The sequence below is a fragment of the Amblyomma mixtum genome, chromosome 4 (genome assembly GCF_055824585.1).
Source record: "Amblyomma mixtum isolate Tamu chromosome 4, ASM5582458v1, whole genome shotgun sequence".
NCBI classification, from domain to species: Eukaryota; Metazoa; Arthropoda; class Arachnida; order Ixodida; family Ixodidae; genus Amblyomma; species Amblyomma mixtum.
Genome location: NC_143015.1, coordinates 17,940,629 through 17,955,907, shown reverse-complemented (window position 1 = coordinate 17,955,907; position 15,279 = coordinate 17,940,629). Strand labels below are relative to the sequence as shown.

Sequence of the window (15,279 nt, the reverse complement as noted above, 5' to 3'; positions counted from 1 at the left end):
GTGAATTTTCGCATGCTTTGGTATGACACGGCAAAAATGCAGGTGTAAATTCTTGTGCTTTTGTTTCTAATGAAGTTGTTGGAAGTTAGCACTGAGTGTGTCTACTCGTTCTTGGTCTCCTGTCCTGTTTGCGCTATTGTTCCGAAATGTTCCTTGTCATTTACCATTGGAAGAAACTGCCCGGAGAAATCGTTTCCGAAAAATATATCGACGCATTTGTTACCAACCTGAAGTGCTTACTGCATGCTGACTGACTCTTAATACACTGTTGTCAGAATTGCATTCTGTTATATTTTGTCACCTGCATTGTGATCCACGTGTGTGCGTGTTTTCAAGCCCTTCTTTTATCCAGCTATGTTCCCTGTTTATCCGAGCGCAGGTTTATTTATGCTTTTCAGATTTTATATTTCACTCTGTTGTGTACTACGAGAGCTTCATGGATTTTTTCAGCCCCCTGTGCAGTGCCCGTAAATTGCCTTTGTGGTATGGTAATAAAAAAAAAACACGTTTTCGTTTAGGAGTGGCCCTTTTCCTCAGTTTATTTTCGGTTCGGTTACGCCGTCAGCGAATGGTGTGCCGCCTGAAATTGTTTCAATGGCATAAAACGATGCAATTTGCCATGCGTTTACGCCTTAGTTCGATAGTTTCGGTACAGCTTCTTGTTCTGCTTTAGTTTTTTGCGTTCATTTGTACACTCCACGAATAATGACGTGTTTCCCCACAGCGTCAGTACTCTGAAGTTACTGCACGTATTCAATATATACATGATAATAATAAGCAACGACTGGCCGCAACACGCTCTGGCAACGCCTTCATATCTGCGTCCTGCTCGACACGCCCGCAATTGATGGCCTAATTACCGCAGGCCCCCCCCCCCCCCCCCCCCGGCCCTCCCCCGGCACCTAAACCTTTCGCTGACTGGCGGTATATGGGAAACCGCAGACACCGGCTTTCGTTCGCAGCGTTCGCAGATGGCGCACAGATGAAGGAAGCCAGACACAAACACAGCCCCAGATAGACTAAGCGCAGGCGCCAGCAAATGTTTGCGGCGGTGCCGGTACCAGCGTCACCGGCTTCGACCACTATCGATTGGACGCCTCACCGTAGATGGGCGGCTGTGGCGCCAGAATCCTTTTGCGTGCAGCGCTGCATCAGCGGCAGAGTTTGTTTCCGTCAAGAGCACGAGGCAGTGCTCTTGAAACTGAGCACTATAACTCTGAAAACCGAGAGCAGTGTTCTGGTCACATTTTTTTTGAGCCCCGCAACTTCATTTCTTAAGCGAACTTTCTGGATATATATCGCTAAGAATCCCTTTCACAGAGCATATTAATGAACTGAGCAAGTATTAGAAATTATATGGTTAGAGAAACTATTATGGAAACTGGTCTATAATAACCATAGTGCGGTTTTCAACACTTCATGTACACCGGTCTATTTGTGCGAATCTTCATCTCTTCAAGAATAATCATTCTCCCTAAGATTTGAGCAAAAAATGGCAGGATGGCTAGAAAAGTGTAGCAGGAAAGTTCGAGCGTTAGCAGTGAAGTGGCAGGTAAGAAAGAAGGTGAGTGTCGGGCCGAGGGTCGCTTGTAGCCATCCTCCTTTCCAACCAGCTCCCGCATTTAGGGCGGCCGCCCAAGCCAGTAGCCAGAATAGCAGCTTGGGCATTTTGGTTATTCATTTGGAAGTGAACAGCGCTGAACAAAGGGACACAGACAAGACGCAAGCACTCACTTTCAAGAATCATCATTCTTAAAAAAAAAAACGGGCTTCTCATACTACCTGCACCAAAGCAAAAACAAAAAGCGTCGCAGCCACGTCAGGCGAACCAAGTGAGCCGACAGAGGTTATGTACAGTCTTTGTCAGAACTAAGCAGCCCAAGGGGTCTCCGAGCCCTGCAGTGCGGTACCTCTGCAGTGCGGCTCCTCTGGTATCCTATGTACCTTTATCCTGCACTGTTGACTTCCAAGGCACTATGCCACATGTCTTCTCCCTACCTCTTTCCTTCTTCAATTTCCCTCTTTCTTTCTTTCTAGTGCCCTAAATGTGGAGAGGCGATTTCTCTCACCACTTTGCCGCCTGCTGCGCCTGCCATCCTCTCTGGTCCCTCTTCTACTTTTCCTCTCTCCCCTCTCCTAAAAGTGGAGAGGATATCCGTCTCTCCGTTTTGCCACCTGCCAACAGAGGCAGGTGGCAGGTGTCACTGCGGATGCGGACACCCCCGCCAACTTCAGCGGCAGCGTCACGAAATTCGAGAACTACCTAATAACAAGTAACGCTCTATATAGAAAAAAGAGAAAACGTTTACCACAGGCTTCCTGTTGCAAAGCGCTTCGTCTTCACTTTTAAAGGTGGCGTAATATAAACATAGTAGACAGGACATGCAGTAGTTTTGCGAGCATAATGCCTACAACAACAGGTTTATGGTACCAGTTATTCATATATGAAGTGGTTCTACCGGTTCTACCCTCTAGAGAGAAGTGTATGTATACGCCAGAAATATATTGCGCTTCCTCAGAGTGCACTTTAAAGTAGCCTCTTGGAAAATGGCCGGGAGGTTGTGCCTGCACGAGAAAGGAGAGTGCTTAAATTGACAATGCTGAAAACGACTTTTAACCTTAAAAGTGTCGAGCCCGTTCTTCCACACCCACTCTCCGCATTCCAAAGAGAAGGCATAGAGCCAGTAGTGTGCTCCTTAACTCTGAACCGTATCAGATTTTTAGCACACTGTGGCACGCACCTTATTTATTCTGCACTTAACGAATTGCTGCATTCAGTGGAAATCAAATAAAACTGAACAGAGACTGTACCTAAGAAGAAGAGAGAGATACAGAGAGGGGGAAAGGCAGGGATGTTAACCAGAAAAGTATTCCGGTTGGCTGCCCTGCACTGGGGAAGGGAATGAGGGGATTAAAGAGGGAAGAAAGAAGGAGCGGGAAACACAGTCACAATCTGTCAATCAAGGCAGTCTCGTAAAAAGAAAACAGTTCCTTGTAAGCCTTGATGGTAGTCGACTGTTGTGGCCACGGAGCGAGGATCTTGGCTTCTGTGAAAGGGAGAGGATCAAGGCGGTCCAGAGCGCAACGCAGCTTACGTCTTTAGTTAACGAAGACAGGGCACTTACACGAGAAATTTTTGCTGAAAGTAACGGAGAGCGAATAACAAGAGTAATAGAAGTGAGCGGCTCGAAGCCTTGACGCGAAGAAGCGATATTACGGCACTACCGATAAGAAATGTAATAAGCGTCCAATAAACTGAATTTGCAAGTCAAAATAGATCCTAATACGTGATTGCGAGCTGAATTCCACCACCTTCGGGTAATTTTACGACTCTGTGTGCAGGTTTCGCGCTTACATTTTTATCAATGCTTAGGCTTAGCAACAATATTATTGATACAGTTTTTATTTCGCCCCCACGAACTTAACATCACACGTGATTCATTGTATTTTTCTTTCAATTCGTGCAAAGAACTGCACTGCTGTTACTGTTCCTAGATGGCATTACCTGCACAGCTCCGACGGTAACATTATATGTATTCTTGGACGTTTGGTAAGAGAAGTTTACAAATCACCCAATGCACCAAACTAACGCGTTTAAAGAGGGAGTCGAAAAGGGAATGGGAAAGCGGTACACGTGTTCGCCGCGACAGCGTCTGCATTAAACAACAGACGCCGCGGGTCGTTAACGGTTTGGGCCACGTTCCCTCTTCTTCATCGTGCGCCCCCCCCCCCCCCCCCCCTCGCTTCGACGGCGCATTTGGTTATCGCGTCCGATGAAGCGGCTGGCTCGTTCACCGCTTCATCCGCGTCCAGCGTCGCGTCGATCGTGTGCGTAGGGCTATCAGGCGGAGTTTGTTCGCGTGCTACATATGGCGTCAGCATTTCAGCCTCGCGAGTACAAGTTTATCTATCTATTCATTTTATTGCGCACAACGCCAACGTGCATTGCAAAGGGGAAAGGAGGAGGAAAAAAGAACAATGCAAATGACGTAAGCTGAGCCAACCGGAAACTTTCTCTGCAACAATCGAACCAACCAATACCGAAATAAGAATTAATACACAAGTCAGAAAAAGTATATACTTCTAGCACTAAAAGCAGGAACGTGGTCTTTAGACGGAAAAGAAGACATCCTTTGACAATGTACAGGCAGTGTTTATGGGCTATTGGTTTCATTTACGGATTGTTCTGCGAAAATATCCAAGTGTGATTGCGAATGGCTCATTCTTAAACTGAGCTAGAGTTCTTTGACCGCAGCACTCTTGTGCCTTAGAGAAAGCGCTACTGGCATATATGCGATACCACACCAGGGTATGATTCGGCAATTTGGTAGAATGCTACTCGTCAAGGTTTGAATCGAGCCAGCATTCCTGAGCTGTGATTCAGCTCGTGATATGAGGTGCGACGTGTCCTATATAATGAGTGTAGGAAGAAAACCTCATTTTTGTGCACAATCTTGTTATTAGCAACGGTACCTGCCATTTGTAATGTGAAGAGATGGGAGGTAAATCGTGTGTTCGTCATGGCGCAGTAGACTGCCGCTTTTTTTTTCATTTAATGAAAATTGAGCTAGTTACCCGCAAGTTTCCCGTATTTTACACGTAGCAGCGTAAACGGTAGGTCAGTTGCCACTAAAGGTAACCTTCATATGGTTGCGCTGCAAACAATTATGTAAGAGGCCCTCACAAAGTCCTTTGCGAAGCGTTTGCGGTACATTACGCCATTTATTCGAAATTACATAGTAGTAACACTCCCATCGTCTGTATAATTCATACTTCATAGCGCACGCAAACGCGGATTACAGACGAGAAGTTGAGAAAGGTGCTGCTTTTTTTGTCTCGTCTTCTGGTCTATTGTCCTCGTCTGCGTCTCTGCGATATGTTTATGAAAAACGTGTCGAACTGCTGAGAACTGCTTCGAAAGCGAGCTCGAGGATGTTCTTGTTAAAGTCAGAAACACTGTTGTAACTAGATTAGATACTCAGCCTAACTTGCTCATCAGTGCACTTAATAAAGATGTTGATGAGTTGAAAGAGAGTGTCAATCTGATGAATGAAACAAGATAAAATGAACAACTAAAAGTACCCAACCAAACCCACAGTGTCCGCAACGATTTCCTTTGGAAACGATTTGCTGACGGGGAGCAGTACTTTCTTAAATATAACTGAAATCAAGGACATTCCGGTCACATAGGGCGAAAACCATTTCTAGGTTCTTCAGTCTATCCCTATTAATATTGACTGTCCTGTAAACGCAACAGACGTCGATGTTGTCCTCAGAGTCCCTCTAATTTTGAAACCGAACACCTGACTTCCTCATTTCATTCCCGCCATCTGTAATCTGAATTCATTCGTAAAGGCCGCACAGCTGACATTGGCTTCGGAGCTACAAATAGTAAGCCAGTGTTCGTAACTGATCATTTGACCCGACAAAAGAGCACTTGTTTGGTAAAGACTCCGAGCTGAAAAAGGAAAAAAGAGCTACTACTGGGGTAGTTGGAAATACATTCTTGAAGGTATTATTCAGCGCTATGAAAATACGGAAAAGGGACAAGCGCTTCGTCCTATGTGTTCGTCCCTTTTCAGTATATTCATAGCGCTCACCAATACCTTGAAGACTGAAAAAGGAAACAGGCTCGCAATCTTGGTGCACCGACGACTGCCTGACAAAGGCTAGACAGACTTCTGAAGGCGGCCTTTACTGGATCAGGAATGAATACGATCTGAGCGTGTATGCTTAAGTTGAAATTTATTGCCAGTTATTGAGCTCACCATGCCATACATTAGCGTTAATAAAACTAGTTCTACTTTTATTACCTCCGTGCCGCGGTGGCTCAGTAGTTACGGCACTCGGCTGCTGACGCGAAAGACGCAGGTTCGATCCCGGTTGGGCCGGCTGAATTTCTATGAAGGCGAAATTCTAGAGGCCCGTGTACTGTGCGATGTCAGTGCACGTTAAGGAACCCCAGGTGGTCGAAATTTCCGGAGCTATTCCCTTCCGCGTCCCTCATAGCCTGAGTCGCTTTGGGACGTTAAACCCGAACAAACCAAACCAAACAATTTTTAGTACCTCTTATCATTCTGCTGTCCAATTTAATGCACGCAGGCTCTGTAAACGCTTTCCTGAATTGCAGCTGCTCTTATCCTTAGGTCTTCATCCCTTTTGGATTGTCTGCGTCTCAAAGACTTGGCTCTCTGATTCCGACTGATAGCTGTGCTCCTTTTCTTCTTACCGTCCTGAATATAATCATCGCGCTTCTTCACCTCATGGCGGTCCAGCCATCCTCATTCTCCCAAGAATAAGATATAAACGGAGGCTAGATCTCTAATCTCTACATGAATGTCAATGGGTATGAATCAGTTTGGGTTGAGGTCGACCACAGTGTTTTTGGTATTGATAATAAAAATGCAGTATTAGGCTCCATTTACCGATCGGCCCGCTCATTCATACCTGCTTTCTGTGAAGGCCTCAGTAATATTCTTGACATTGTTTCGAAAAGATGTAAGTCTGTTCTCACGCGAGATATTAATATCTCTATTTGAGGTCTTTAAGCAATGCCTGAAGCCGCTGCAAGTGACACACGAGGTCCCGTTGGAAGGTTCGTTCCGGTTTTCAGATTTAAGGCTCAGGTTTTCAGTATGTCCTACTTGCAGGAAAGTTTGAGCCTCGGAGCTGCAAGAAGCTGCTACCGTTCCGTTCGGCCCACTCCAAGCTGACTAAGAGAGGGATTGCCGGCCTGTGCCTGAAGAACGCTACCCAAAAATCTTGCGCCTCATTCCATGCAAGAAAGTTTCTGCGGTCAGGTGGCTCGTGTACTTGATGCTTGGTACCCTCCGGCCATTGTTACTTCTGTTAGTTAACGCCTTCCGAGGGAAGTAAAACAAGAAGCACGAGCCAGCAACGGGATCGAAGACCCGCCGCGGAAGCGAGCAGTGGTCGCTGTGCCGTATATACACTATGTGTCACACCGCCTCAAGAAGATTGGTCGGCATAGTGAGGTAGACGTCGTCATTTCGGCCCATATCAAATTAGGCACTCTGTGCGCTCGTGTCAGCAAGGGAGATGGCGAGCGTCAGCTGTGTAACACGGCACCTCAGAACTCCTTCGTCGAATGCGTGGAGGGTGGGGTGTATTCCATTCCCCTTTCATGCGGCAAGGTTTACGTCGGCCAGACGGGCCGTTGCCTGAATGAGCGGCTGAAGGAACATCGGTACAGGACATTCGAGACAGGTACAGGCAATCTGGGGCTGCACCGGTGGAAATGCATCATCAAAGACCGAATTACAGGGAAAGAAGAGCAGTGCACTCCGGACTTGACCAGCTGTTCGGTAATCAACAGGCACTCCGACCAGATAGTGCGGGGATCAAGGATGCTGCTGAGATAGCTTGGCTGCAAGATAATTGTGTCAGCGAGCCTTCAATCGCCTTGTCAGATGCGGAGTAGCTCTTCTTGAAGAAGTGGCAAGCAAAGTTATTTTCTTTTTCTTTTTGTTGTTTTTTGTTGTTTGTAATTTGTATTTAACCACGTTTTTCACCCATTAAACGTCAGTTGGAAGTCGGCGCTTGTGTGTCCTCGTTCTTCGTCGTGTGTCTTACTGGTTTGCGCCGGTATCTATGTTACGCTTTACTAGAGCCCTTTGGAACTCCAGTGTAGAGCAGTTGAGGAGGCCAGTCTCCCATGCCTCGGTGGGGGGGTGGGGGAAGGGGGAAGGTGAGGATTCTGATTACATGCCCACACCATATGAAAGGCATCGCAAATCTCACATCAGTGCGGGCAGCGCCCATCTATATTCGGATCGAAGTGTATTGCTATGGCAGGACAGAGAAGAGTTCCTGTCTGCAGGCACCGCAGAGCTCGCTCCTCCGCCTTGCTCAGCCCCTTGGCAGGTACCGGGTAGAGGTGGTGGCTGCCACAGTAATGAATTAGGATTTCGCGGAAATGCAGCAGCGGTTTACGAGCTTCTGCGCCAGGAGAGCTAGGATGAGGAGCCCGGTGTGTGAGCGATCGGGCGGCCGCACCAGGAGCCGCATTGCCTCGTAGACCCTGGTGGCCAGGAGCCCAGATTACCTTTGAACGAGTTGGATCGGCGGGAACGAGGCATCAACACCGTACGAATAGACAGATTTGGTGAAAAAAAAACGAACTTTTTACGTTTTTTTTTTCAGCGTTGGCAGAGATGCACAAGTGGCGTATATTCGGTGCGTCTGTTGCATACGTGATCGAATTGTCTGCTCAACAGCTTAATAAGGGCCTGAGTTCTGGCAGACTTGCTGCTATAGGTAGCATAAGAGGGTTGTCGCACAGCTTCTGCATTCACCTCTCGATCACGTTCTTGCGTGCCACTCGCGGTTCTACAGGACGTTGTGCGTCCGCCACTATAGACGAGCCTGGCGCTGGTGAGCCATCCCAAAAAAAATTTGCACACAACATGAACATGGGTAGTTGTTTACGACTGTAGTTTTGCGCGTGTCGTTAAATTCTCTTATAGCAGTCAATATATCCGCAGAGATTCCCTCAGCAGGCTTCCATGGTTTTGCTATTGACGTTTTTTGCTTTCGTCAAAGAGATCCCTAATGGATTTCGATGGCAGGCTCTACTACTTATTACGGGTGATGGGCTTGAAAAAAAAGATATTGCTATGCATCGGATCATAGGCCGTCACCTTTAGTATTTCCATAACAGTATCTCAGAATATTCCACAGTTGCCTCAGAATGACAACTGATGTAAAAGAATCCTGTACTTGATAAAATGCTGCCATTAGATGGGTGCGCAATGAATTTCGTATACTCGGCTGTACCTTTGTTTGTAGGCGAGGAATTTAAAGTTTTGCGCTGGAACGTAGCTTTGGACTCTGTTCTTTTCCAGTAGAGCATGACATTCCTTTATACTCCCCGCCACCAGCGGCATTGTGGCTTTACGGACGTGTCATGTCCTGGCCGCTGCCGTGCAGCAATCTTTTTGCACATTTTGTGTTAAGGATGGTATTCACTGAAGTAGTTGCCTGTGATTTTTCATAGTTAGGCACATGTGTGATTAGTTTGTGTGTGTGTTATACAGAGTTAATATAGTGTGCAGTTCCATGCAGGTGTTGTGCGTAAGTAAGGCCTCTATATGTTTGCAAGTTCGAAAATTACGGCGCCAACGTGTCATTGCACTGCCGATCATTTCACAGGAAGTGAAGAGCGCGCACTCGTGCTTTCATTCCTCTTTGGAAAGAGCCAGCAGTCCCCAGTGCGGGTTGGACGGCTGGTAAACCGAAGCAGTAGGCCTCATCCATCGGCAACACTGACGGTGATCGGAATTTACCCCCATCTGTGGTAGTAGGGCAAACTAAAGCTCACACACTGCTACGAAGTAAGGAATTGCGAAACGCTACTTGGATGTAGCACGTTTCAATGCCATCACATTTCACAAAATTTAGTGAACATCCATTGAACATTTCCGTTACTATTTATTCTTTCCCGATTATCACTTTCATTTCATTTCATTTCATTTTATTACCTTAAAGACCCCTCGCGGGGTATTACATAAGGGGTGGGATTAGCAGAAAAGGTACAAGACAAATGCTATTTGTGATCATGAACAAAAAATGTTGTTTAGATTGCTTGCAAATGATGAAGGACAGGTGATGTCGACGATATGCTGGGGAAGGCCGTTCTAATCTTTAGCTGCACGTGGGAAGAAGGAGGCTGAAAAAGTAACAGTTCGGGCACGTGGGCGAAAAACTTGAAGCGTGTGGCTAGTGCGGTGGGAAATGTATGATGCTGGCGTGATATAAGGGGCACGGTTAAGTGATGAGTAAAAGAACTTGTGGTACAGTGATAGCGTGGCTATGCGACGACGAACGGAAAGAGGCGATAGTGCTGATTTGGTTTTTAAGGCACAAACACTGACGTCGTAGGAGTAGGAAGAATGAATGAACCTTGTAGCGCGGTTTTGAATGGCTTCTAGGTCGGTTACGAGGTTAATATGATGCGGGTCCCATATGGCGGATGCATATTCAAGTTTAGGTCTAATGAGTGACTTGTAGGCGAGCAATTTAACGTGATGTGAGGTGAGGCGAAGGTGACGTTTAAGAAATCCCAGAGTTTTGTTAGCCGATGATATCACGTTAGCAACATGTGCATTCCATGTTAGGTCATGAGATAATGTGACGCCTAAGTATTTGAAAGATGATACAGATTCTACGGACTCGTTAGCGATTTTGTATTGGAAGGCATGACTCTTTTTTCGACGGGTGATGGAAAGAAGCTTGCATTTGCTAGGGTTGAGGGTCATAAGCCAATCTGCGCACCACTGTTCAATTTGGTTAAGGTCCTGCTGGAGGGCTTCTTGATCAGTTATGTTTGTTACTTGGCGGTAAATTACGCAGTCGTCAGCGAACATTCGAATTTGGCAGGATACATACTGTGGGAGATCGTTAATATATATTAAAAACAATAGGGGTGCAAGAACAGAGCCTTGTGGGACGCCTGATGTTACAGGGAGAGGGTTGGAAGACTGGTTATTGACAATGACTGACTGAAACCGATTTCTTAAGAAGGCCTTGATCCAGTTTAGCACGTTAGGATGAAGGTTTAGAATAGAAAGCTTTTGTATTAAACGTTGGTGTGGAACTTTATCAAATGCTTTAGCGTAATCCAGAAAGATGGCGTCAACTTGAAGGTTAGCGTCCAGGTCAGCATGTAAGGCGTTGAGGAACATGGCTAGTTGTGTTTCGCATGAATACCCCTTGCGGAAACCATGCTGGGATGGATGGAAGAAATTGTTAGCGTCTAAGAAGTCCATTACATGAGAGTATATGACATGTTCCATGATCTTGCAGGGGACGCTAGTTAGAGAAATAGGACGGTAGTTCAGAGGGGAATTTTTGTCACCTGATTTGTAGAGTGGAACGACCTTCCCAACTTTCCAGTTTTCCGGAATGAGACCTGTAGAGAGTGATTGCGAAAACAATAATTCAAGATACACTGCACTGATACATTTCGTGTTTTTTAGTAGTTTAGTGTTTATCTCGTCGATGCCGGCTGACAACGAGAGTTTCATTTTCTCAATTAAAGACGAGATGCCAGTTGAAGAAAAAGTTATTGCGTCCATCGGTGAGGTGGCATTAGTAGGAGGTATCCTTGGAGGCGGGTTGCGCTACTGGGTGAAAACTGACGAGAACGCCGTATTGAAGATGTTAGCGCATTCTGTGTCGGAGGCTTGGATACCGGATGCATGAGTGAGAGTGACTGAGTGTGATGGTGCGGGATTGATGATGCGCCAAAATTTTTTGGGGTTATCGCATAGCATGCGCGGTAGGTCGCTGTTAAAAAATGAGTGTTTAGCGTTGGTGACGGAAGTGATGTATTCTTTTTCGGCTGAAAAGTACTTCTCCCACGCTTCGGAATTGCTTTTAAATTTGGCAGCGCGAAAAAGCCGCTTCTTTTTATTCTCCAGTCTTTTTAGTGTCTTAGAAAACCAGGGTTTAGAGCGATTTTCACGAAAAGTTATTCTAGGGATAAATTTTTGTGTTAGTTCATGAAGTTTATCTTTAAATATTAGCCAATTCTCGTTAACAGATCTCTGGTTATAAGCGGCTTCGAAGAGTGGGAGAAAAATGCTCAGTTCATGATTAATGGCATTGTAGTTACCCTTGTCATACAGGGTGATTGTTTTCTTTTGTGTTTCATGGCGCTCGGTGCGGAAGGAAAAATCTGCTTGAATGACATTATGGTCGCTAATGGGCTCTAAGTATGTAATGGATGACAAACTGTCAGGATGAGAGCTTAGTATTAAGTCTAAAATGTTGCTCGAATCGCCTGCGATGCGTGTTGGGCTGGTTACTAGTTGGTAAAGATTAAAGTTCAAACAAACATCTAGAAAATCCCTTGATTCTGCACTGATTGGCTGTGAATGAGAACGGTTGAGCCAGTTTATACCTGGATAATTAAAATCACCAAACAGAAGAATATGCGCGTTCGGATAAGATATCATGAGCTGGTTTAGCATATTGTTGAGTTCACGAGAAAAGTTTGGGCTAGTATGCGGAGGCCTATAACACACGCCGATTATGACTGAATGCGGTGAAGTGCGGCACAAAAGCCACAGTATCTCTAAGTTAGATGGGAGATGGATGGGTGAACAAGATAATTCTGGTCCAGCAGCGATCAGCACGCCACCTCCTCGAGAATCTGTGCGGTCCTTCCGATAAACAGAAAAATTCGGCAAATCGGCAATGACTTCAGCATCAGTGATATCATTAGTAAGCCAGGTTTCAGTTAATAACAGTATACTGCTGTTAGATGATGTGACTAAGCTAGACACGCGTTCTCGTTTCGGCATTAGACTGCGAATATTAGTGTAGGTTACAGAGAACGAAAGATGATTACTTGGTAAAGTGCGGGGACGGGTATTGATTACATTTGGGGGAGGTGACCGCTATGGTATCTCTTTAACCATCTGCGATGAGATATCGTAGATGTAACGCTTAGTACCAATGTGCAATGTCTTGTAGCGAAGTGAAAATTTAGCTTTTTTTTGCTTTGGCAAATGCTACAAGGTGGCTACGCGCGGTTTGGACAGAACGAGAGAAGTCCTCGCCGATGCTGTAGGATGTGTTCTTTAGTTTCCGGGCATTTGAGAGAATATTGTCTTTTGTTTTGTAGGACGTGAATTTGGTTATTATTGGGCGGCAGCGGTCGTCAGAGTGGCGTCCAAGGCGATGAGCGCGTTCTATTTATTTAGGGTCAATTGATATGTTAAGGCGATCCTGGCAGTGGCGAATGATGATTTCTTCAGCCTCTGCATATGTTTCGGTCGCATTAGTGTCTTCAAGGCCATAAAATATTAGATTATTCCGCCGCGATCGATTTTCGGCGTCGTCTAGGCGTGTTTCTAGTGCAGCGACTAAGCTGGCTGTCTGGGCGGCGTTAGTTCGGACAGTATCAAGGTCTGTTTGTAAGGTTTTTAGCGAGTATGTTTTTGCAGGCTAGTTGGTGCCTAAGCATTGTGGGTTTTTTGCGCAAAAGACACGACACAGAAGAAACGAGGTAGACAGGACAAGCGCTTGTCCTGTCTACCTCGTTTCTTCTGTGTCGTGTCTTTTGCGCAAAAAACCCACAATGACAAGGTTTTTAGGGTTTGGTAGTGGTTCTCGAGATCAGTCATTTTTTCGCTCAGATTGGAGATGGTTTGGTTTGTCGTTAGTAGTTGGTTTTTTAGTTCACCCACATCGGCGATGAGTTGAGATTGACTGGCTGAAATTTTTTGCAGCTCGGCAAGAATGGCGGCAGTATCAGGACCGGGGTTAGTTTCAATATCACCGGATAACAACAACAGAAGAGAACGGGCAAAATCGGCAACGATAGCACTCAGACACTGTGGGCTTGGTAGCTGCACTAAGAAGTAGTTACTAGTTTTCTTTGCGAACAGGCTGTATTGTTCACCAACCTGCATTGTCAGGAAGAGCGGATTAGTGGTCTTTGCCATGGCACAGCCACCAAGCCCACGAAGTGTCGTTGACGGATGCAGCGGTTTTATAGTTGAAGATGATGATGTCGACTGTGATGGGGCGATCCAGGAGGCAGCGAGGGTTGGGCGGATCCGTGGCGGCGTGTCGACGGCAGCGGTGACGTTGACGCAGCCGGCCTCAAATCCGCCGCAGCCAAGATAAATCGGTAGGGATGACGAACCCGACTGCGCAGTCGTCAAGCCAGGCAGAAATGCGACGATGATCGTTAGAAGCACCTGCATTGTCAGGAAGAGCGGATTAGTGGTCTTTGCCATGGCACAGCCACCAAGCCCACGAAGTGTCGTTGACGGATGCAGCGGTTTTATAGTTGAAGATGATGATGTCGACTGTGATGGGGCGATCCAGGAGGCAGCGAGGGTTGGGCAGATCCGTGGCGGCGTGTCGACGGCAGCGGTGACGTTGACGCAGCCGGCCTCAAATCCGCCGCAGCCAAGATAAATCGGTAGGGATGACGAACCCGACTGCGCAGTCGTCAAGCCAGGCAGAAATGCGACGATGATCGTTAGAAGCACCTGCATTGTCAGGAAGAGCGGATTAGTGGTCTTTGCCATGGCACAGCCACCAAGCCCACGAAGTGTCGTTGACGGATGCAGCGGTTTTATAGTTGAAGATGATGATGTCGACTGTGATGGGGCGATCCAGGAGGCAGCGAGGGTTGGGCAGATCCGTGGCGGCGTGTCGACGGCAGCGGTGACGTTGACGCAGCCGGCCTCAAATTCCCCGCAGCCAAGATAAATCGGTAGGGATGACGAACCCGACTGCGCAGTCGTCAAGCCAGGCAGAAATGCGACGATGATCGTTAGAAGCACCTGCATTGTCAGGAAGAGCGGATTAGTGGTCTTTGCCATGGCACAGCCACCAAGCCCACGAACACCATTCGAACATAAGGACAACAATTCACTGACAGAACTTTGGAGGGAGTTATCACTGCGAGATAACGGTGCCTCAATTGGCAAATTGCAAATGATAACTGGCACCTGCATCGTTTCGTTGGTTATTGGTTATTGGGGTTTAACGTCCCAAAGCAACTCATGCTATGAGGGACGCCGTAGTGAAGGGCTCCGGAAATTTCGACCACCTGCGTTTCTTTAGCGTGCACTGACATCGCACAGGACACGGGCGGGCTCTAGAATTTCGCCTTCATCGAAATACGGCCCCCGCGGCCGGAATAAAACCCTCGTCTTTCGGGTCAGCAGCCGAGCGCCGTAACCACTCAGCCACCGCGGCGGGGCCTCCATCGTTTGAATCACGAAATAACTTTATAACGCGCAAGCTCAATAATAGCGATAAATTCCACTGACTGTGAGTTTACTCAACCTATTCAGATATTTATTGTGGAAGGCCAACATCAAAAGAAAATGATTTTTTCCCATTTTTAAAGCGTGTTCATAGTGGTTCAAAGAGCAGCAAGTGGCCACGCATGAACACCGATGCTCGCCACTCTGTGATTGTCTACTGGCTGGTAGGTTGTCTCAAAAAGTGTGCTTTCTAGGCTAGGCTTCAATGTTCTTAAGAAATCCACTTCGAAGACGAAATGGTTCTGATCTGCCAGGAGTCTGAGGTTCACAAGCCACCGCATTATGTCCGCTTTGAAAAGTGTTCCTCCGGGGCACCAGTTTTTTTCCAACTTTCGTCCGACCATTGTCCAAAGCATTGAAAGTAGCACGCTGTGAATACTCCTCCGGTACTCGACATCGTACGTTACTTAAGCCCTCATAGAGTCTCGCGTGTGATTCTCTCTCGTTAGTCAGTTGTCAGGATTAT

The 15,279-nt window shown here is 46.7% G+C and overlaps 1 pseudogene; it reads right to left on the bottom strand.

Moving 5' to 3' along the window:
* Window positions 1–11,370: 11,370 nt before the first annotated feature.
* Window positions 11,371–14,197, bottom strand: LOC149345796 (uncharacterized; annotated as a pseudogene).
* Window positions 14,198–15,279: the final 1,082 nt, after the last annotated feature.